The sequence below is a fragment of the Triticum urartu genome, chromosome 2A, assembly GCF_056163025.1.
Source record: "Triticum urartu cultivar PI428250 chromosome 2A, HENAU_Tu73, whole genome shotgun sequence".
In the NCBI taxonomy this organism is placed as follows: Eukaryota; Viridiplantae; Streptophyta; class Magnoliopsida; order Poales; family Poaceae; genus Triticum; species Triticum urartu.
Window position 1 is genome coordinate 250,072,888 of NC_141874.1, and position 21,876 is coordinate 250,094,763.

A 21,876-nucleotide genomic window follows, 5' to 3' on the forward strand; every position below is an offset into this window, starting at 1 on the left:
ACAACTCGCGCTGCGTTCAATGGCTATGCGCTGGACGACCGTTGGTGGATCTGGCACCTCGTGATGGAGGTTAGCCGTCGGTGGTCTCCGCAAGGTACTGATGGCTATTGCGGATCTTGGGGCTTCTTTATCTGTGCCAGCTTCGATGGTTCTAGTAATTGCCGGGCTTGCCGTATCCTGTGAGAAATCATGTGTGGCTGAGGTAGTGTGGGAGTTTGGGTGAAGACCTTGCCTCGGCTGATGTGTTGTGACCAGTTATGGCAGTGGCTGTGACCATCATTGACCTTCCTCGAGGTATAACTATTTTGTTGTCGCACCACTCCCACGTGGATTCGGCCATCACGACCTCTCCGGGCAAAACCCTTGATCTTGTGTGACTATGGCGATGCCTTGGTGTCGTATTTTGCTCAGGGGCTTCGTCTTGGGAGTTCGGCATCCGCAAGCGGGACCGGCGGATGACGAGGTTGTGGCATCCAGGTATATGTGGCAACGACGATGGAGGTAGAGATGTGAATGACGCAACAATTGTGGCTGTAGTCGACTCTTCTCTGACGTGTCCACGGGATAGCCTTAGTTTGTTTTTCATCCTGAAGTCAAAGTTGCGGTGGTGGGTCCATTTGGTGTGCCTGGTTTGTCCTTCGTAGTTCTCTGTCAAGTTTGGAGTTGTGTCTCGAATCGTCGGAGGGTGTGCGAAGTTGTATCTTCGTTGGATCTCGCGGGGCTCAGTCGGTGGTAGTTTTGGTGAATCTGTGTGGATCCGGTCTTCAGTCATATTTGTTTGGGTGTTTACTGATTTGATCCTTCTGATCTACGACTTTCTTCATCGACGATTGTTGCTGCTCGGGCGTGCTGGTCCTATGGACCTTGACACGACGACTTCCCAACTGTTGACTACAACAAAATTTGTCCGGCTCCAGCGAGGAGGCCCAGTGACGGCGGCGCTCCTTTGGATCGCTCCAGTGCTTGTAGTCGTCGCTAGGTGGTTCATAGACCTAGTTATAATTTTTTCCCTCAGTTGTTCTTTGTACTATCATGATTCAAGATGAATGGATTGATAGTTTCTCATGCAAAAAAGTTTGGATTTGTGTTTCTGGTTGCCACAATTACATTTTATGGGAAGCTAAAAATAATTACTCTCGTTATACTATTTTTTAAATGAATACGTGTGGTATGCATAGTATTTTTTTATAAAAATCTTTTTTCAAGTAGGACTCGTCATTGTTTCCCTCTTTTTGTGCGGGGAAAACAATTATTTCCCTCTTGCCCCTTAGACTACCCACATTGAGAGTAACTGTGACGCCCCCGATTTGACCGTACACTAATCATACATGCAAACGTATACGATCAAGATCAGGGACTCACGGGAAGATATCACAACACAACTCTACAAATAAAATAAGTCATACAAGCATCATATTACATGCCAGGGGCCTCGAAGGCTCGAATACAAGAGCTCGATCATAGACGAGTCAGCGGAAACAACAATATCTGAGTACAGACATAAGTTAAACAAGTTTGCCTTAAGAAGGCTAACACAAACTGGGATACAGATCGAAAGAGGCGCAGGCCTCCTGCCTGGCATCCTCCTAAACCACTCCTGGTCGCCGTCAGCGGGCTGCACGTAGTAGTAGGCACCTCCCGAGTAGTAGTAGTCGTCATCAACGGTGGCGTCTAGCTCCTGGACTCCAGCATCTGGTTGCGATAACCAGAAAGAAAGGAAAGGGGGAAAAAGGGGGAGAAAGCAACCGTGAGTACTCATCCAAAGTACTCACAAGCAAGGAGCTACACTACATATGCATGTGTATCAAATAGAATAAGGGTATCATATGTGGACTGAACTGCAGAATGCCAGAATAAGAGGGGGATAACTAATCCTGTCGAAGACTACGCTTCTGGCCACCTCCATCTTGCAGCATGTAGGAGAGAGTAGATGGTAAGTTTACCAAGTAGCATCAAGTAGTATCGTATAGCATAATCCTAACCGATGATCCTCCCCTCGTCGCCCTGTGAGAGAGCGACCACCAGTTGTATCTGGCACTTGGAAGGGTGTGTTTTATTAAGTATCCGGTTCTAGTTGTCATAAGGTCAAGGTACAACTCCAAGTCGTCCTGTTACCAAAGATCACGGCTATTCGAATAGTTTAAGTTCCCTGCAGGGGTGCACCACATAACCCAACACGCTCGATCCCATTTGGTCGGACACACTTTCCTGGGTCATGCCCGGCCTCGGAAGATCAACACATTGCAGCCCTACCTAGGCACAACAGAGAGGTCAGCACGCCGGTCTAAATCCTATAGCGCAGGGGTCTGGGCCCATCGCCCTTTGCACACATGCACGTTGCGAACGCGGCCGGAAGCAGAACTAGCCCCCTTAATACAAGAGCAGGCTTACGGTCCAATCCGGCGCGCGCCACTCAGTCGCTGACGTCACGAAGGCTTCGGCTGATACCACGACGTCGAGTGCCCATAACTGTCCCCGCGTAGATGGTTAGTGCGTATAGGCTAGTAGCCAGACTCAGATCAAATACCAAGATCTCGTTAAACGTGTTATTATGAAATAACCACGGATGCCGACCAGGGCCAGGCCCACCTCTCTCCTAGGTGATCTAAACCTGCCCTGTCGCTCCGCTCAAAGTAACAGTCGGGGGCCGTCGGGAACCCAGGCCCACCTCTACCGGGATGGAGCCACCTGCCCCTTCAGCCCCCATCTCCAAACAGTATCATAAGTAATGTAACTGTGTAAAGTATATAGTATATGCCCGTGATCACCTCCCGAAGTGATCACGGCCCAGTAGTATAGCATGGCAGACGGGCAAGAGTGTAGGGCCACTGATGGAACACTAGCATCCTATACTAAGCAGTAGGATAGCAGATAATGGTAACAACAGTAGTAGCAAGGATAGGCTATGCATCAGGATAGGAATATCGGAAAGTAGTAACATGCTACACTACTCTAATGCAAGCAGTATAGAGAAGAGTAGGCGATATCTGGTGATCAAAGGGGGGCTTGCCTAGTTGCTCTGGCAAGAGAGAGGGGTCGTCAACACCGTAGTCGTACTGGGTAGCAGCGGCGTCGGTCTCGATGTCTAGCCAGAGAAGAGGGGGAAGAAACAATAAATATAATGCAAACAAATGCATGACGATGCATGACATGACAAAGCGTGATGCTAGGTGTGCCCTAACGCGGTACGAGGTGGTACCGGTGAAGGGGAGGAACATCCGGGAAAGTATCCCCGATGTTTTGCGTTTTCGGTCAGAGGAGTCGGAGGGGAAAAGTTGCGTGTTCTCTATGCTAGGGATGCGTGGCGGACGAACGGGTTGCGTATCCGGGTTCGTCTCGTCGTTCTGAGCAACTTTCATGTACAAAGTTTTTCCATCCGAGTTACGGATTATTTTATATTAATTTTAAAGATTTAATTCATTTTTAGATTTAACAGAATTAATTTAATTAGAAAATGTAATTATGATGTCAGTGTGATGTCATTAGTCAACTGTCTGTTGACTGGGTCAACAGACGTGTGGGTCCCATTCGTCATTGACTAAGACTAATTAACAGTAGTTAGGTTATCTTAGTAGGTTAATTAGGTTTAATTAGTTAATTAACAGAATTATTTTAAGTTAATTATTAATTAATTAATATTATTATTATTCCTTTTATTATTTTCCTTTTACGTTCTGGGGTGTGGGGCCCCTAGTCAGTGGCCCAGAGGGCCACAGCGATTCGGGCACCGCTGGTATGCGGGCGCGCAGGTTACGGGCGCAGGAACCCGGCCCGATTGGGCAAATGCCCAGATCGACAAGGGGGGCGCCGGCCATGGGCATGGAAAGCCCGGCCGCCTGGGACGACAGCGGCAGCGGCCAGGCCACGTCGGGGTGGCGCCGGGGCGGGGAGCGAAGGCGCGGCGCGGGCAAATGGCGGGACGGCGAGCGACGACGGACGCAATAGCGATCGGGGCGAGGGGAGCATCGCGAGCATGGGGGCGGACACGCGCAAGCCGTGGACGGCGCGGGCGGCCGGTGGGTGAGCACGGCGTGCGCGGAGCCTCAGCACGGGGCGGCGGCGAGTGTGCACGTGCATAGGGCACGGCCGGGCGTGAGGAGCGGGTCGAGCAGGCAGGTGCGGCCTTGCGCACGCAGTCGACGCCGACATCACACAGGGGCGGGGCTTGGCGGCGCGGTGGCCGGAATGGCAACGGGGACGGGGAGAGAGGGGGGGGGTGCTCACGGAAGGTGTAGGGAATGGGGCAGCGGTTGTTGGGGAGGACGACGGCGACGACGAGCGTGGCGGAGACGGGATACAGGCCGGCGAGGAAGAGGTGGCAGGCCGGCGAGGTAGTGGAGGCAGGCCGGCGAGGTGGCGCGGGCTCCGGGCGGCGGCGTCCAACGGCGAGGGGCGGCGCGGTCGTCGTGGCGGGGTTCGTTCCCCCGATCCGATCGGGATCGGGGAGGAGTGGGAGAGCGAGTGGGGGGGGGCGAGTCGGGCGTTAGGGTTTCGGTCGGGGTGGGGTGGCCTATAGGCCACGGGGGTGAAGGGGCCTGGTGGGCCGGCCTGGTCGGCCAGCTGGGCCGTTTGGCCCGGGGGGGGGGGGCTCTTTCTTTTTATTAGTTTTCTGTTTTTGTTTTTTTCTTTTTATTTATCTTATATCTTTTCGGTTTTCTTAAATCTTTAATTTATTTCAATTTTATAGAATGTGAGAACAACACCTAAATGTAGTATGTTAAATATACCACTGCCACAATAATTTGGAAAGCTAAATAAAATAGTTTAATATTTTACAAAATACAAAAGGCATTTAATTAATTTATTTTGCTGATGTTTTATTCATTTTTGAGTATTTACACATTTTATACAAGTGTGGTCTCTTCACCATTATTACTTAGGATTTATTTGTCCCATTTTGAACATTTTCGTTTGAACGTTTGAAAACTTTTATTGTTTGCCCTGATTTTGAATTTTGAATTCGAAATGGTTTCGAACTAACGTGAGATTAACAACAGTAACAGTGGTGACAAGGCATCATTACTAGAGGGTTACTGTAGCTTGATTATCCGGGCGTCACAATTCTCCTCCACTACAAGAAATCTCGTCCCAAGATTTAAGAGGTAGTGAAAGGGGAAAAGGTTTGGTAACGAATCTAGCGGGTCTTCTCATTCTGACTTGCTCTTCTCGAAGAGGTCTATCCACTACGTTGATGTCTTCACTTCTCTGTTTCAGGTCATCATGATGAAGCCGGCATCCTTTCTTCAGGATCTCCATCGTACTTACGAAAGAATAAAGGGTGGTTATTCTGTAAGAACGGACCTCTGCAAGGTTGACTACCTGGTAGTTAACATCGGGGAAGGTGGCAGAAAGTAACTCTCGAATTTAAACTTAAGAAAATATCGAGAGCAAAGTAAGGAGGCATCATGGGAAGTTTCGAGCGGGCAGGCAATCGTTCGATGCCTGAAACGAAGTGTTGAATGGGTTTAGAGCAATGTGATTAAGCATTACATCTGTTACCTGAATAGATCAACAGGCAGGTGGCCCGTGAATTACATACCAAGTCAAGCACGAGGAATAACTTTGACAACAGCGTGTACAGGAGAGTCAGGTTTCGATCCTGTGGAACTGTGGGTTATGGGCCCACCATGTGGGTTAAAAGTAGGAAGGGCGGTGACATCTTGCCCGATCATGTAAGCAAGGCCTGTCAGAGGATAATCGGTCTGTTATGTCGGCAACAACATCGGTACCAAGGGCTAGGGACGAAGAGAACCCTTTTCCTGCTCGTTGAACGAGGCGGGCCAATAGGCAAGGTTCTCGTCCATCGGCGGTTACTGGAATGTCAACAACAATAGTAATAGGGTCTTACTAACAGAATTGTACACCGAGGTGTTTACCTAAGTAGGAGAAAACTACTGCTTAGATTATATAGATCACAAGAGAGGTCAAACAAACCAATGAAAGAGGAAAACGTGATCATCAGGTTAAACAGAACAATGGAAAGGGAAATGTGTTTAAACACATATTCCACGGATATATCTTTCCCAAGGACGAGGAGAGCATGATATCCATGACATGATAGAAAGCAGAAAACCCTTTAGGTAAGGGGAGAGAAATTTCATGACATTACCCATACAGCGGTGTTTGGATAACTGAGAAAGAAACATTTAGCATTGGGCTTCAAACGTTCTTGTTGAAAATCGGAGTACCACAGACATGCTTCGAGATAGCATTGACTTGGTCTTCAAACAAAGATCGAACTTGGATACACAAATGATTCATCAAGAACAACATATAGAATAAGTCTTACGATTTCCTCATGGAAGAATGATTAACCTTGCTAAAAAGGAAAACTATAACGATGGGTGCTCCGGCCCGGTGCGCTAGGCATGACATCACCTTACCGGTCACATAAAGACCATTGTTATAACTCTTGGAAATATATCCCAACCATCATATCTGACTGAGATTCAGATCTGATTGGTGTTAGGATATGTCGGACTCAGGATGTCTGAGAAGAAAAGGTGTAACACAATTGACGGGATGACATTGTAAGATTCTCGGGAAATGAACTATAGAAGTAAGTTTCGAAACAATAGTTCATCATTAACCAAGGAGAAGATGAGGATGTGGATGATGGACTCAGCGACCATTCATCGAGAATTCCAAAAAGATGGATTTCCACATTTATGTGAACAAGGAGATAATCATTTGGCGGATCAAATGATATAATGATGTATGCTCGAGGGAAACATACACAACTGAACAATGATAGAAGGGTGCACCCAGGAATCTGGACTTGGTAGCACGATCAATGTTCGAATGATGATTCAAAAGCAATAAACTTAGAATGAAATTGTAGACCAATAACTTCAAAGCAATAGGGTTGCTAGAAGTTTAGAATTTACACCTCATAGACCATTTGTCGGTTTTTCAGTTAGAAACAACACGAGGACCAAGGAAAGAATGGTGATGTTAATAAGTATCACTTGTGTCAAGAATTCTTAAGGGTGGTGAATTTCTTGCCACACTCTTGACATGTAAAGGGTAATACTCCAAGGTAAAGAAGAATAGATGCTGGATAGCAAGGAACTCAAGGTATAACACAAAACACGACAAGTTTGTGTTGAAGGGAAGTCAATAAAGTGGTCGATGATAATAAAGATCATCGAGGGCAAGGATGGTATTTCTCATCATGAACTCAATTGACATCCTGGAAGAGCTCAGAATGCCGATGATGATCACGACACAATTGTTGAGAGATTTCATGAAGATGTAATCGGACGGCGATGACATCAAGCCAAAGGAACGATGAAGCGAAAGGTTACTGAAACCAAGGGTATGACACAAACTCGAAACAAGCTCGTAGTTCAAGGCGAAGTGTTATGACGAGGAAGACCGACGTAAGCTTAGCTCATCATCAAAAATTTTTGCTCCGGGAAGAAGGACCAGGTAGCACAGTTAAATTTTTGCACGATAATGATATGGCCAATCAGGCTAGGAATGACTTGAAGGGTTATTAAACTTGTAAGCAATGAAAATTACTTAGGAGTTATTGAATCGGAGTACAGACTCGATTCACTATTCGGTGTTCTCAGTTGATGACAACCCAGAACCCAAGAAAAATTGGATTAGGGGAGAAATAACATTTGATGAAGAACCCATAAGAAGTTATGTAGTACCATGACATTATCAAGATATCATAGTGTAATACTCGACGGTAGATCAAAGTAAAGGTTGGACAAGTGCAATGATCTGCACAAGACAAGTACTTCAACTTGTCCGAGAAATGGTATTAAGGAGAAACTATGGTCGGAACCATGATTGTAAAGGACCAAACATAGATACAGGACGAACTTATAACAAGGGGATTATTATCATTTACAAGAAGCTTCAAAGAAAAGTTCCACATTGGGTCCATGGGCATGAACGCAAGGGCTCAAGGTCAACTCCCACTTCTTCAATGCATAACCTTTCATTTTACTTCTCGCTTTTGATGAGGCTGTAGTGTAGAAATTCTATCTGGCGGAGCAACAGAAGAGTATGAGTCGCGAAAACTTTCGGGTTCATACCGTTTGGGGAAGGCATAGGTTCAATCCATCAGGGAATCTTAGGAGTATTTACCACAAATTTCAAGAATAAATAACACAAGCTCGATAGTAGAGCATGCTTGAGAAAGCAGGGGATACAATTTACCAAAGGCATTATGTATCCAAGGAAAGGCTCACACACTTATTGAATATGAAGGACGCTGTCGGATAAAATCCAACAAAGGATCTGGTGGTCCTCAAGGGATCTGGTGTGAGCATCGGTACTCAACCAGAGAGAGAAACAATGCAAGGAGATCAGACTTTAGAAACAACTGACTAATTCAAGCCTCAAATGCAAAGGAATTATCAATTCCAAGACAAGGGATCAGAACCAATGCTCTGATCAGGGATGGATAAGTTGAATAGCCTTAGAGGTACGATCGATGGTCAATTGATTGGTCGAGATCCAGCTCATGTTTAAACTGGCGTCTGAGCCGGAAGGATGAATTCTAGGATCCGACTGATGATTGCGTGCATTCCCACTCATGTTGAATCAATAGGATCAAAATGACGGTGGCAAAGAATGCCAATAAGATTACTATACTTATGGGATTAACCATAATGCAAGCAAGCAAAGAATTTCAAAAGCAATAAGTTGCTTAGGATTTTCGGAAGATCGAATAGTATTTCGAAGACCATCGTGAAACACATGAACAATTGGGGGTGAGCGGATACTCGATAAGTGCGAGAATTATCAATAGGGGTATTCAGGTGACAAGGAACAGCAAGGCAGTAAGCTCAAAGGATTATCAAAACAACGACAAGTATTACGGGGTATCTTGTAATATCAAGACCAACTGGGGATGAATGTAAGAATAACAACTGCAAGTAGTTATCCATAAGGGTTGACGGTGGAAGGGGAATTGCAAACGCGATGAACACAAGTTCTCGGGTTAACAGCGGAGAGTATCTTCAGAGTCTTCACGTACAGCAGACGATCATCAGTAATAAGGGGCTCTCCGGGTGAAAGTGATAACGAGATCCTAATGTTAGATTTAGCAAAATTCATTTAACCCGAATAGAAGAGAGTTCAGAGTCCCAGAGTAAGGATCGAGGAGTAAAAGATTCTAATACCACCCGGATGGCGACGTGGGCCCGTAAGGCACACAGCCATGTTAGTAAAAGTTTTGCAATGTCTAGACTCGACTCCGGCCAAGGAGTGTGGAAGGGGGATTCCTACAGGCAGTCGGCTCTGATACCAACTTGTGACGCCCCCGATTTGACTGTACACTAATCATACACGCAAACGTATACGATCAAGATCAGGGACTCACGGGAAGATATCACAACACAACTCTACAAATAAAATAAGTCATACAAGCATCATATTACAAGCCAGGGGCCTCGAAGGCTCAAATACAAGAGCTCGATCATAGAAGAGTCAGCGAAAGCAACAATATCTGAGTACAGACATAAGTTAAACAAGTTTTCCTTAAGAAGGCTAACATAAACTGGGATACAGATCGAAAGAGGCGCAGGCCTCCTGCCTGGGATCCTCCTAAACTACTCCTGGTCGCCGTCAGCGGGCTGCACGTAGTAGTAGGCACCTCCCGAGTAGTAGTAGTCGTCGTCAACGGTGGCGTCTGGCTCCTGGACTCCAGCATCTGGTTGCGATAACCAGAAAGAAAGGAAAGGGGGAAAAAGGGGGAGAAAGAAACCGTGAGTACTCATCCAAAGTACTCGCAAGCAAGGAGCTACACTACATATGCATGGGTATCAAATAGAATAAGGGTATCATATGTGGACTGAACTGCAGAATGCCAGAATAAGAGGGGGATAACTAATCCTGTCGAAGACTACGCTTCTGGCCACCTCCATCTTGCAGCATGTAGGAGAGAGTAGATGGTAAGTTTACCAAGTAGCATCAAGTAGCATCGTATAGCATAATCCTAACCGATGATCCTCCCCTCGTCGCCCTGTGAGAGAGCGACCACCGGTTGTATCTGGCACTTGGAAGGGTGTGTTTTATTAAGTATCCGGTTCTAGTTGTCATAAGGTCAAGGTACAACTCCAAGTCGTCCTGTTACCGAAGATCACGGCTATTCGAATAGTTTAACTTCCCTGCAGGGGTGCACCACATAACCCAACACGCTCGATCCCATTTGGCCGGACACACTTTCCTGGGTCATGCCCGGCCTCGGAAGATCAACACATCGCAGCCCCACCTAGGCACAACAGAGAGGTCAGCACGCCGGTCTTAATCCTATGGCGCAGGGGTCTAGGCCCATCGCCCTTTGCACACCTGCATGTTGCGAACGCGGCCGGAAGCAGAACTAGCCCCCTTAATACAAGAGCAGGCTTACGGTCCAATCCGGCGCGCGCCACTCATTCGCTGACGTCACGAAGGCTTCGGCTGATACCACGACGTCGAGCGCCCATAACTGTCCCCGCGTAGATGGTTAGTGTGTATAGGCCAGTAGCCAGACTCAGATCAAATACCAAGATCTCGTTAAATGTGTTATTCTGAAATAACCACGAATGCCGACCAGGGCCAGGCCCACCTCTCTCCTAGGTGATCTCAACCTGCCCTGTCGCTCCGCCTCAAAGTAACAGTCGGGGGCCGTCGGGAACCCAGGCCCACCTCTACCGGGATGGAGCCACCTGCCCCTTCAGCCCCCATCTCCAAACAGTATCATAAGTAATGTAACTGTGTAAAGTATATAGTATATGCCCGTGATCACCTCCCGAAGTGATCACGGCCCAGTAGTATAGCATGGCAGATGGACAAGAGTGTAGGGCCACTGATGGAACACTAGCATCCTATACTAAGCAGTAGGATAGCAGATAATGGTAACAACAGTAGTAGCAAGGACAGGCTATGCATCAGGATAGGAATATCGGAAAGTAGTAACATGCTACACTACTCTAATGCAAGCAGTATAGAGAAGAGTAGGCGATATCTGGTGATCAAAGGGGGGCTTGCCTGGTTGCTCTGGCAAGAGAGAGGGGTCGTCAACACCGTAGTCGTACTGGGTAGCAGCGGCGTCAGTCTCGATGTCTAGCGAGAGAAGAGGGGGAAGAAACAATAAATATAATGCAAACAAATGCATGACGATGCATGACATGACAAAGCGTGATGCTAGGTGTGCCCTAACGCGGTACGAGGTGGTACCGGTGAAGGGGAGGAACATCCGGGAAATTATCCCCGGTGTTACGCGTTTTCGGTCAGAGGAGTCGGAGGGGAAAAGTTGCATGTTCGCTATGCTAGGGATGCGTGGCGGACGAACGGGTTGCGTATCCGGGCTTGTCTCATCGTTCTGAGCAACTTTCATGTAAAAAGTTTTTGTATCCGAGTTACGGATTAGCTTATATTAATTTTAAAGATTTAATTCATTTTTAGAATTAACAGAATTAATTTAATTAGAAAATGTAATTATGATGTCAGCGTGATGTCATTAGTCAACTGTCTATTGACTGGGTCAACAGACGTGTGGGTCCCATTCATCATTGACTAAGACTAATTAACAGTAGTTAGGTTATCTTAGTAGGTTAATTAGGTTTAATTAGTTAATTAACAGAATTATTTTAAGTTAATAATTAATTAATTAATATTATTATTCCTTTTATTATTTTCCTTTTACGTTCTGGGGCATGGGGCCCCCTAGTCAGTGGCCTAGAGGGCCACAGCGATTCGGGCACCGCTGGTATGCGGGCGCGCAGGTTACGGGCGCAGGAACCCGGCCCGATTGGGCAAATGCCCATATCGACAGGGGGCGCCGGCCATGGGCATGGCAAGCCCGGCCGCCTGGGACGACAGCGGCAGCGGCCAGGCCACGTCGGGGTGGCGCCGGGGCGGGGAGCGAAGGCGCGGCGCGGGCAAATGGCGGGACGGCGAGCGACGACGGACGCAATAGTGATCGGGGCGAGGGGAGCATCTCGCGAGCATGGGGGCGGACACGCGCAAGCCGTGGACGGCGCGGGCGGCCGATGGGTGAGCACGGCGCGCGCGGAGCCTCAGCACAGGGCGGCGGCGAGTGTGCACGTGCATAGGGCATGGCCGGGCGTGAGGAGCGGGTCGAGCAGGCAGGTGCGGCCTTGCGCACGCAATCGACGCCGACATCACACAGGGGCGGGGCTTGGCGGCGCGGTGGCCGGAACGGCAACGGGGACGGGGAGAGAGGGGGGGTGCTCACGGAAGGTGTAGGGAATGGGGCAGCGGTTGTTGGGGAGGACGACGGCGACGACGAGCGTGGTGGAGACGGGATACAGGCCGGCGAGGAAGGGGAGGCAGGCCGGCGAGGTAGTGGAGGTAGGCCGGCGAGGTGGCGCGGGCTCCGGGCGGCAGCGTCCAACGGCGAGGGGCGGCGCGGTCGTCGCGGCGGGGTTCGTTCCCCCGATCCGATCTGGATCGGGGAGGAGGGGGAGAGCGAGTGGGGGCGAGTGGGGCGTTAGGGTTTCGGTCGGTGTGGGGTGGCCTATAGGCCACGGGGGTGAAGGGGCCGCGTGGGCCGGCCTGGTGGGCGGCCTGGTCGGCCAGCTGGGCCGTTTGGCCCGGGGGGGGGCTCTTTCTTTTTATTAGTTTTCTGTTTTTCTTTTTTTTCTTTTTATTTATCTTATATCTTTTCGGTTTTCTTAAATCTTTAATTTATTTCAATTTATAGAATGTGAGAACAACAGCTAAATGTAGTATGTTAAATATACCACTGCCACAATAATTTGGACAGCTAAATAAAATAGTTTAATATTTTACAAAATACAAAAGGCATTTAATTAATTTATTTTGCTGATGTTTTATTCATTCTTGAGTATTTACACATTTTATATAAGTGTGGTCTCTTCACCATTATTACTTAGGATTTATTTGTCCCATTTTGAACATTTTAGTTTGAACGTTTGAAAACTTTTATTGTTTGCCCTGATTTTGAATTTTGAATTCAAAATGGTTTCGAACTAATGCGAGATTGGGCGTCACAGTAACATAGGTGGTAACATCACATTTATCTAGGCAAAATAGATGATGTGCCATGTAGTTAAGAAAGAGAGGCATGTGGTAACATAGCTAGTTCACACATATCAAGAAAAGATGAGTCTACAACCTAATAAATGAAGTGATGCATGGCATAACACATATGTTACTACCCAGTGTGGAGGTAGTAACATATATACTAGTAACATATGCATGTTACTACTCTAAATTACTCCCCACTATGACTAGTCTTAGCAAATTTTACAACCCATCTTGTATAGGCCACGTGCCCACGTGCCCACGTCCTTGCATCTCTCCCCCCTTTTCCCTCTGTGGTCAAACTTCCCGAAAGGTCACCCATCCTCACACTACTCCAGCCCGAGCACGCTTAACTTCATAGTTCTATCCAACCCCAGCACCACCTCACTTCACAGGCACTTGTTGATATATCTATTATATCAATCCTATTAAACCTTGCTGATGTCTAGGACTTAGTTCATGAGTATGATGACATTTTGAAAAAATATTTCAAACTTCCCTGTCATATTACGTATCATATTTTGAAAAATAATTCAAATTTTTTTTTGAAACCAATTTTTTTCTGTTACTAGTGGCGCACCTAGCATACGGTGCGCCACTAGCAAGTTTGTATTTTTTGGCCTCTGGATCTTAAAAGCCCCATAACTTTTTTTCTGTTAGGTTTTTGGGGATTTCAAAAATGTTTAACGGGGTTCCCTTATGGCTTGTGGTGTTGACTGATGCGGTGTTTCCTTGTGGCTTGTGGTGCTACGATGGAGTGTCGTGTGGCCGTGTAGGAGCACAAGGGGCTCGACAACATGGATCTGCCGTCGTGGTGTAACGCGATGGCACACTGAGGGACTATAACTCGAGCGCACTGGGCCATGGGGCGGTCTAGTGTAATTGGGATTTGAGTTCTAGTGCCTAGATCTGGCTGTTGCGGCAGCAGACGTCGCATACACGGTATCGGCCGGTGCCATGCGCTTGAGTAGGTTGTACTCTGATGTGCTCTGACGTGCTGTCCAAAAGATATGGTGGCAGCCACACACTACAGATGTGGTGGCACGGCAGACCGTGATGTGGCCTAACGTGTGGAGACCTCTGGCTACAGTTGTCGCAGTTCTGGTCTCCAGAGACCACGGTCAGCGCATCTGATGCATGGTTGCGGCTCGGAACCAAGTTGGTTCTTAGCGTTGGGTAGCACTCTATTGTTTCTTACGCTTGACAGGTGACAACTCGCGCTGCGTTTGGTGGCTATGCGCTGGACGACCGTTGGTGGATCTGGCACCTCGTGATGGAGGTTAGCCGTCGGTGGTCTCCGTAAGGTACTGATGGCTGTTGCGGATCTTGGGGCTTCTTTATCTATGGCAACTTCGATGGTTCTAGTAATTGCTGGGCTTGCCGTATCCTGTGAGAAATCATGTGTGGCTGAGGTAGTGTGGGAGTTTGGGTGAAGACCTTGCCTCGGCTGATGTGTTGTGACCAGTTATGGCGGTGGCTGTGACCATCATTGACCTTCCTTGAGGTATAACTGTTTTGTTGTCGCACCACTCCCACGTGGATTCGGCCATCACGACCTCTCCAAGCAAAACCCTTGATCTTGTGTGACTATGGCGATGCCTTGGTGTTGTATTCTACTCAGGGGCTTCGTCTTGGGAGTTCGGCATCCGCAAGCGGGGCCGGCGGATGACGAGGTTGTGGCATCTAGGTTTATGTGGCAACGATGATGGAGGTAGAGATGTTAATGACGCAACAATTGGTGTTGTAGTCGACTCTTCGCTGACGTGTCCACGGGATAGCCTTAGTTTGTTTTTCATCCTGAAGTCAAAGTTGCGGTGGTGGGTCCATTTGGTGTGCCTGGTTTGTCCTTCGTAGTTCTCTGTCAAGTTTGGAGTTGTGTCTCGAATCGTCGGAGGGTGTGCGAAGTTGTATCTTCGTTGGATCTCGCGGGACTCAGTCGGTGGTGGTTTTGGTGAATCTGTTTGGATCCAGTCTTCAGTCGTATTTGTTTGGGTGTTTACTGATTTGATCCTTCTGATCTACGACTTTTTCATCGGCGATTGTTGCTGCTCGGGTGTGCTAGTACTATGGACCTTGACACGACGACTTCCCAACTGTTGACCTTGACACGACGACTTCCCAACTGTCGATTAAGCAGGGGGGCTCTTAAGTCGGGGAAGGCTCTGATTACAACTTGTAACGCCCTCGATGCGGCTATATCTCCCACGTGTCGAAGGACGACATAGAGGCATAACCGCATTGAAAGCAATGTCGCAAGTGAGGTAATCTTCACACAACCCATGTAATACATAAGGGAAAAGAGTTACATAGTTGGCTTACAATCGCCACTTCACACAAATACATGAATAAAACATTACATCAACCAGATACAATCAAGGTCCGACTACGGAACCCAAAATAAAAGAAGACTACCCCAAATGCTACACAGATCCCCGATCGTCCCGACTGGGCTCCACTACAGATGAACTAGAACGAAACAACACAAAGGACAAGATCTTCATCGAGCTCCTCCTTGAGCTTGGTTGCGTCATCTGCTCGGTTCAACGGCACCTGCAAGCTGGTTTTGGAAGTATCTGTGAGTCACGGGGACTTAGCAATCTCACACCATCGCGATCAAGACTATTTAAGCTTATACGTAAGGTAAAAGGTATGAGGTGGAGCTGCAGCAAGCGACTAGCATATTTGGTGGCTAACATATACGCAAAAGAGAGCGAGAAGAGAAGGCAAAGCACGGTCAAGAAACTATGATCAAGAAGTGATCCTAGAACAACCTACGTCAAGCATAACTCCAACACCGTGTTCACTTCCCGGACTCTGCCGAGAAGACACCATCACGGTTACACATGCGGTTGATGTATTTTAATTAAGATAAACTTCAGGTTTTCTACAACCGGACATTAACAAATTCCCATCTGCCCATAACCGAGGGAACGTCTTTCGAAAGTTCGAATCCCTACAGGGGTGTTCCAACTTAGCCCATCACAAGCTCTCACGGTCAACGAAGGATATTCCTTCTCCCAAGACAATCTGATCAGGCTCGGCATCCAGGTTACAAGACATCCTTGACAATGGTAAAACAAGTCCAGCAACACCGCCCAAATGTGTCGACAAATCCCGATAGGATTTGCACATATCTCATTCTCAGGGCACACTCAGATGAGCTCTCCATACAACTAAAACCAAACCTCGAGTTTCCCCGAGGGGGCGCTGCACATGGCTCTAGTTTGGACCAACACTCAGAGGAGCACTGGCCCGGGGCGGTTTAAATAAAGATGACCCTTGAGTCTGCAGAACCCAAGGGGAAGAAAAGGCTAGGTGGCTAATGGTAAAACCAATGTTCGGCATAGCTGGAGCAGTTTTATTCAAGGCGAACTGTCAAGGGGTTCCCATTATAACCTAACCGCGTAAGGAACGCAAAATCCGGGAACATAACACCGATATGACAGAAACTAGGGCGGCAAGAGTGGAACAAAACACCAGGCATAAGGCCAAGCCTTCCACCCTTTACCAAGTATATAGATGCATTAATTAAATAAGCGATATTGTGATATCCCAACAAGTAAACCTGCTCCAACAAGGAACAATATCTCCATGTTCCAACAGGGAACAAACTTCAACCTTCACCTGCAACTAACAACGCTTTAAGAGGGGCTGAGCAAAGCGGTAACATAGCCAAACAACGGTTTGCTAGGACAAGGTGGGTTAGAGGCTTGGTTCAACAATATGGGAGGCATGATAAGCAAGTGGTAGGTATCGCAGCATAGGCATAGCAAAAGAGCGAGCAACTAGCAAGCAAAGATAGAAGTGATTTCGAGGGTATGGTCATCTTGCCTGAGGTCCCGCAAGGAAGAAGAACGAGTCCATGAAGAAGACAAACGGGCGTAGTCGAACGAACCCTCACAACACGACGTTATCGGAACTAAGCCGAAGAAGCAACACTGGAAAGAAGCAAACAATCATGGTAAACAACCAACACATAATCATGGCATGATGCACAATCAAGTATGATGCATGTCCAGTTAATGAAGCATGGCATGGCAAAGGGCACAAACAAAACTACAAGTTAAGTGGAGCTCAATAGGCAACGAGTTGCATATTGACGGAACACCACATCGATTATTTAGTTCTCTCTCGTTTAGGTACCCAACAATATTAAATGTTGTTAAACATGGCAAGAGGTGAGGAATACCAAAACTACACCATCTAAAACATTTAAATGGGGCCGGATATAACAAATAACGAATCCCGTAAATCCCCATATGCCTTAGTAATTTAATGCAACAACAATTTAAACATTTTTAATTGTTGTTATCATGATGCAGATGACAAGAACAAGTTTTATGCAATTTTTATTAAAAGTTGACAAGAGCATTATGAAGCACTTGTCACCGTGGTGGAAAGAAAAAGGGGTGCCACGGCAACGAATCCGAAAATGATTCCGCGGCAACATATCGGTTCCGGTAACTCGATTGAGATCCCTGTGCAAAAGAAAGTGCGACGGGAGCGTGAAATGCGATAGAAGGTGGGGTGCTCCCGGTTACCGGGTTCCCACATGACGGTGAAAAGGTAAAAGAGGGCAACGTGCACCGACAAATCAAGCACGGTGCAAGAACGAGCATCTCATACATAGCAAGCATTCGTTCAAGGACGTCGTCTCGGGGTTATACCTTCGAAGCGTGCAAACGAGACGGTTCGGGTTCGATGGGACGTAGTGGAAGTAGGCGTTCTCGCGGCGGTAGAGGAAGTAGTGGTACACGTCTCGGAGAAGGACTTGACGCAGTCGATGTTTCTGAGGGGACGGTAGGGGAACTTGGCGTTAGTGCTACACGGGTCTTCGGTGACGGTCGATGTACATGGCAAACGTAGAGGTACTATGCTTTGATCATCGTGGTACTTGGAGATAGTAGTGGTACAAGGGTTGTAGCCGGCCTTTGCGGTTCATCGTGTAATCGTAAACGTTCCGCAGATGTTCATGTCGTCGTAGCCGTTCGGATCTTGGAGCGATGGTAGTCATTCACTTGACGGTCTTGAAGGATTCGAAGGGGTACTTGGCGGTCTTCGGACTTGTCGGTCTCGTCCTTGTGACGGTAGTCGAACTTGAAGTTTTAGGTTCATAGCTCTTCGGAGATGGTAGTTGTTCACGGCGCTTGTGACCCGCGGTTCTACGGCAACGATAGTCGTAAACATCCGTAGATGTTCGGGATCGTCACCGTTCGTAGTCAAAGTAGTTGAACGTGACGGTCGTCGACGTCGTGGTACTTGGCGAATCCGCATGGTCGTACACGTTCCAACATCAAACTTGGAGGGGCTCCGACGGCATTGTACTTGGCGAATCCTCGACGGTCCTGGCGGTCTTCGGTGAAGGTGTTGCGTTCGTTTGATAGAGTGAAAACAACGACAGCAGCAGGCACGGGGCTCGTCTGGTTCCCGGCCAGATCTGTGCCGATGGAACTCCATGGGGCGGCAGCAAGGAAGAGCTAGGCGTTGGGGAGGTTCCGTAGCGATGGCAGCGGCCTCCCAAGGGGCGGCGACGTCCATGGCCTCTGATGCATGCGGTTCAGTCGCCGGCAGCGAGGTCGCTGGGGCAGCAGGGTTGTGAGGAGGCGAAACAGAGGACATGGAGGCCAGAGGTGGTCCTCGTCGATGATGGAGGGACGCAGGCGCGAGCGGGAGGTTGGGCATGCGGCGCATGGTGGTGGAGCGCTCCAGCGAGAACGATGCAGGGGAGGCCCAGCAGGCTGTGGTGCCCGGCATCCGCGGCGACGCGGCAGGGCGGAGAGCTCGGCCCTCGCGTCCATGGAGGCAAGGAAGGAAAGCCATGGCAGGAGGCGCGGCGCGGGGTAGAGCAGAGGGAGGCGACAGCAGTGGGCTGTTGCGATCGAGAAGAGAGATCGAGGGAAAGATGGGATCGGCCAGAGGAGAGTCGAAGGGAGGATGAGGATGGGATCGGGGCTCCTCGCCCCTGTGTGGCGGCGCGAGGGAACGAGGGAAGGGAGAGGGATCGAACGGGATGTAGCCTCGCTCGGGCCTAGGGTTAGGTTAAGTGGGGCGGCTGGGCCTTAGAGGCCCAGGAGAAGCAGCGAGCTGGTTGGGCCTTGAGGAAGCAGGCCGGCCTGGCTGCTAGCTCTCTCTCCCACCAAATTCCTTCCTTTTTTTAATTTATTGTTTATATAAATAAACAACCAACAAAGGGGGAAATCCAGGGGTTTTTGGTTAGAAAAATGAGATATATAAAAATATATCTAGAACCCTGGATTTATGTAGGGTTTCAACAAATTGCTCTGGCATTTTTAGAAGGTAGAAAAATAATTAGAGTTTGAATTTTCCTCAAACTCCAATCATTTTTGAACCTGACCAAAACAACTTCGAATGGGATGAAATCTGACAGAGAGGGTGTAGGGAAAAGGCAAGATTTATAGGGAAAAGATGAACATTAATGGAGGAGGAATAAGGTTGCTTGCAAAGACATGAAAGAAGAAGGAAGTGAGAGGGATGATGCATGGGTATGGCTTGAGAGAGAGATGACAAGGAAAAATATATGAAGTTAAGTCAGATACAAGAAGAGTTGAGGAGTAATGCAATTCTGTGATGGGTGATTCCAAGTTATTGGAATATAATTTGTATAGCTCCCTAAAATATTGGGAGAATATGTTTTAAAGAGAAATCACCATACTGAATATCCCTCGATTTAAATGGACCAAAGATCCATGCAATTTATTTAGTTGAGTTAAGAAAAGAAATGACATGATGGCATGATGACAAGATGCAATGCACGTGATGCAAAGATGAAGGCGATGTACCAAACAAATCACACGGTGAAACCCGAAAACCCTGGAAGGAAACTGAAGCTCCGGTCTTGGGGTGTCACAACACTCCACCACTACGAGAGGATCTCGTCCCGAGATCTAGGATGGCACCGGAGGGGAAAATGGAAGATAAAGAGAAGAGGTAAAACTAAGTTGCTTCTTTGACAAACGTGTGAAACCAAAGAACCTTGAGAGGTTGAACAAATTGAAAAGAAGAAAACAACGGAGATGAACCAAGTTGAAAACACTCCGGTTAAATGGATAAACCAAGAAAAGAACACAAACCTGACAACATAAGAAGATGGGTTGAAGAGAGCAACAACATAATGCCTCTGGAAGAAAGAAATAGAAGAATTGAATGGGATGGACGGAGGGGAACAAGATCTTGAGGGAGCATGCTTACAACAAAAGCTGGAATGGAGTTGTTGGATATCAACAACGAAAAGCATAAACTTGATATGGTCTTATGGAATACATCTCAAATTGTTAGGTGACAACCTGCCACTTGCGGAATAGATTGGATTGATAAGAACAAGGAGACGAGAAACTTATTTCACCGGGAGGATAAAAGAAGAACTTGGGTCATTTATAAACACCATAAATAGCAACAATCCTTATGAAAGGTTTTAGGTGAAATATAACCCAAGATAACTCCAATGAAGAGATTGATGGATTTAAGATATCTCATTCTTGACCACATGTGAATCGTGAAACATGAACTCAAATTATCAAGAATGACATAATACCACCTCCAATGATATGGCAGAAAGAATTGTACTCTGGATTGCAAGATGAAGAATGCTTGAGCTCCTCTGAAAAGAATGTTGGTGAACCCTTCGAGAAGGAATTAAATCTTTGATGAACCATCATGTTGAGCCTCCATAAGAACTCCGGAAAACAAAAGGAAGATCAAACAAAAGGAAAGAGAAGTTAAAAACACAAGGTGAAACCTTGCAATGATTAGATGGACCTTCGTGACGATATATTTGAGAGAGCTTGGAACTCCGGAAAAGAAAAGATGAAACAATAGAAACCGAGAATTTGGTGAACCTCCGGAATAAGGAATTAAACAGTTGGATGAAGCAAGAACAAGAATTACGTTATGCGTATCCTTCACCAATTTAAATTGATGACAAGCAACGGATTGCAAACAACTTATTCCCATTGGAAGGATTAAGAGAGATATAGCGCAAACTTGAGAAGGTATTGAACGAACCACCGGAAGGGTTGAAACAACGAATAAATTGATATGGTGACCAAGGAAAAGAACTCTTGAACGGACCATCGTAAGAATTGAAAATGACCGAAGTAGTGGTGAATCACCGGTAAGAATTAGCAAATGAGCGAAGGTGCTTGAGACAAACTAGATACATGAGAACGAAGAGATCACGAACTGAATAGAGAATATTTGAATGATGCACCGGTAAGATTTGGAGAAAGATAAGTGAAAACTGGAATGGATAAATCTTAATTGATGAACTCCGGATAATCAAACTGGGAAGACTCTTGAATTGCTCTGGATAGATGAAAAAAATTCTCACAACCGAAGACAATTATGAGATGATGGCAACAAGCTAGAATCACGAATCTTTGAAGAGAATGGAGCAAGATTAAAGAGAAACTCTTCTTCGGTCTTCAAATCCGAGAATGACGAGAACAACATCACCAAAAATCGTTGAGATCTCCGGGATTAAAATTGGAAAGGTTGAACCAACGATGAAAAGAATTATAAGATCTTGGAGAAAGGCATTTGACTGATGACAATTCATTCTTACGTCAAACTTCGAAAAGAATTTTACGGATATCTCCGGGAGAATTAGAAGAGTCGGGTAAGCTCCTGGAAAAGACCTGTGGGTTAGGGCCCACTCAAAAGAAACACCGTAGAATGATTTGAAAGAGATATTGCACCGGTTGAATTAAAAGACTTGAATAAGATAACAACCTCGAAATAGGTTGAACGGATCTTGAATGAAAAGACGAGCCTTCCGAGATATCGTCAGCACTCCAGAACAAATGAATGGCGAGAAGTGGATGATTATGAGGTGCACAGGCATGG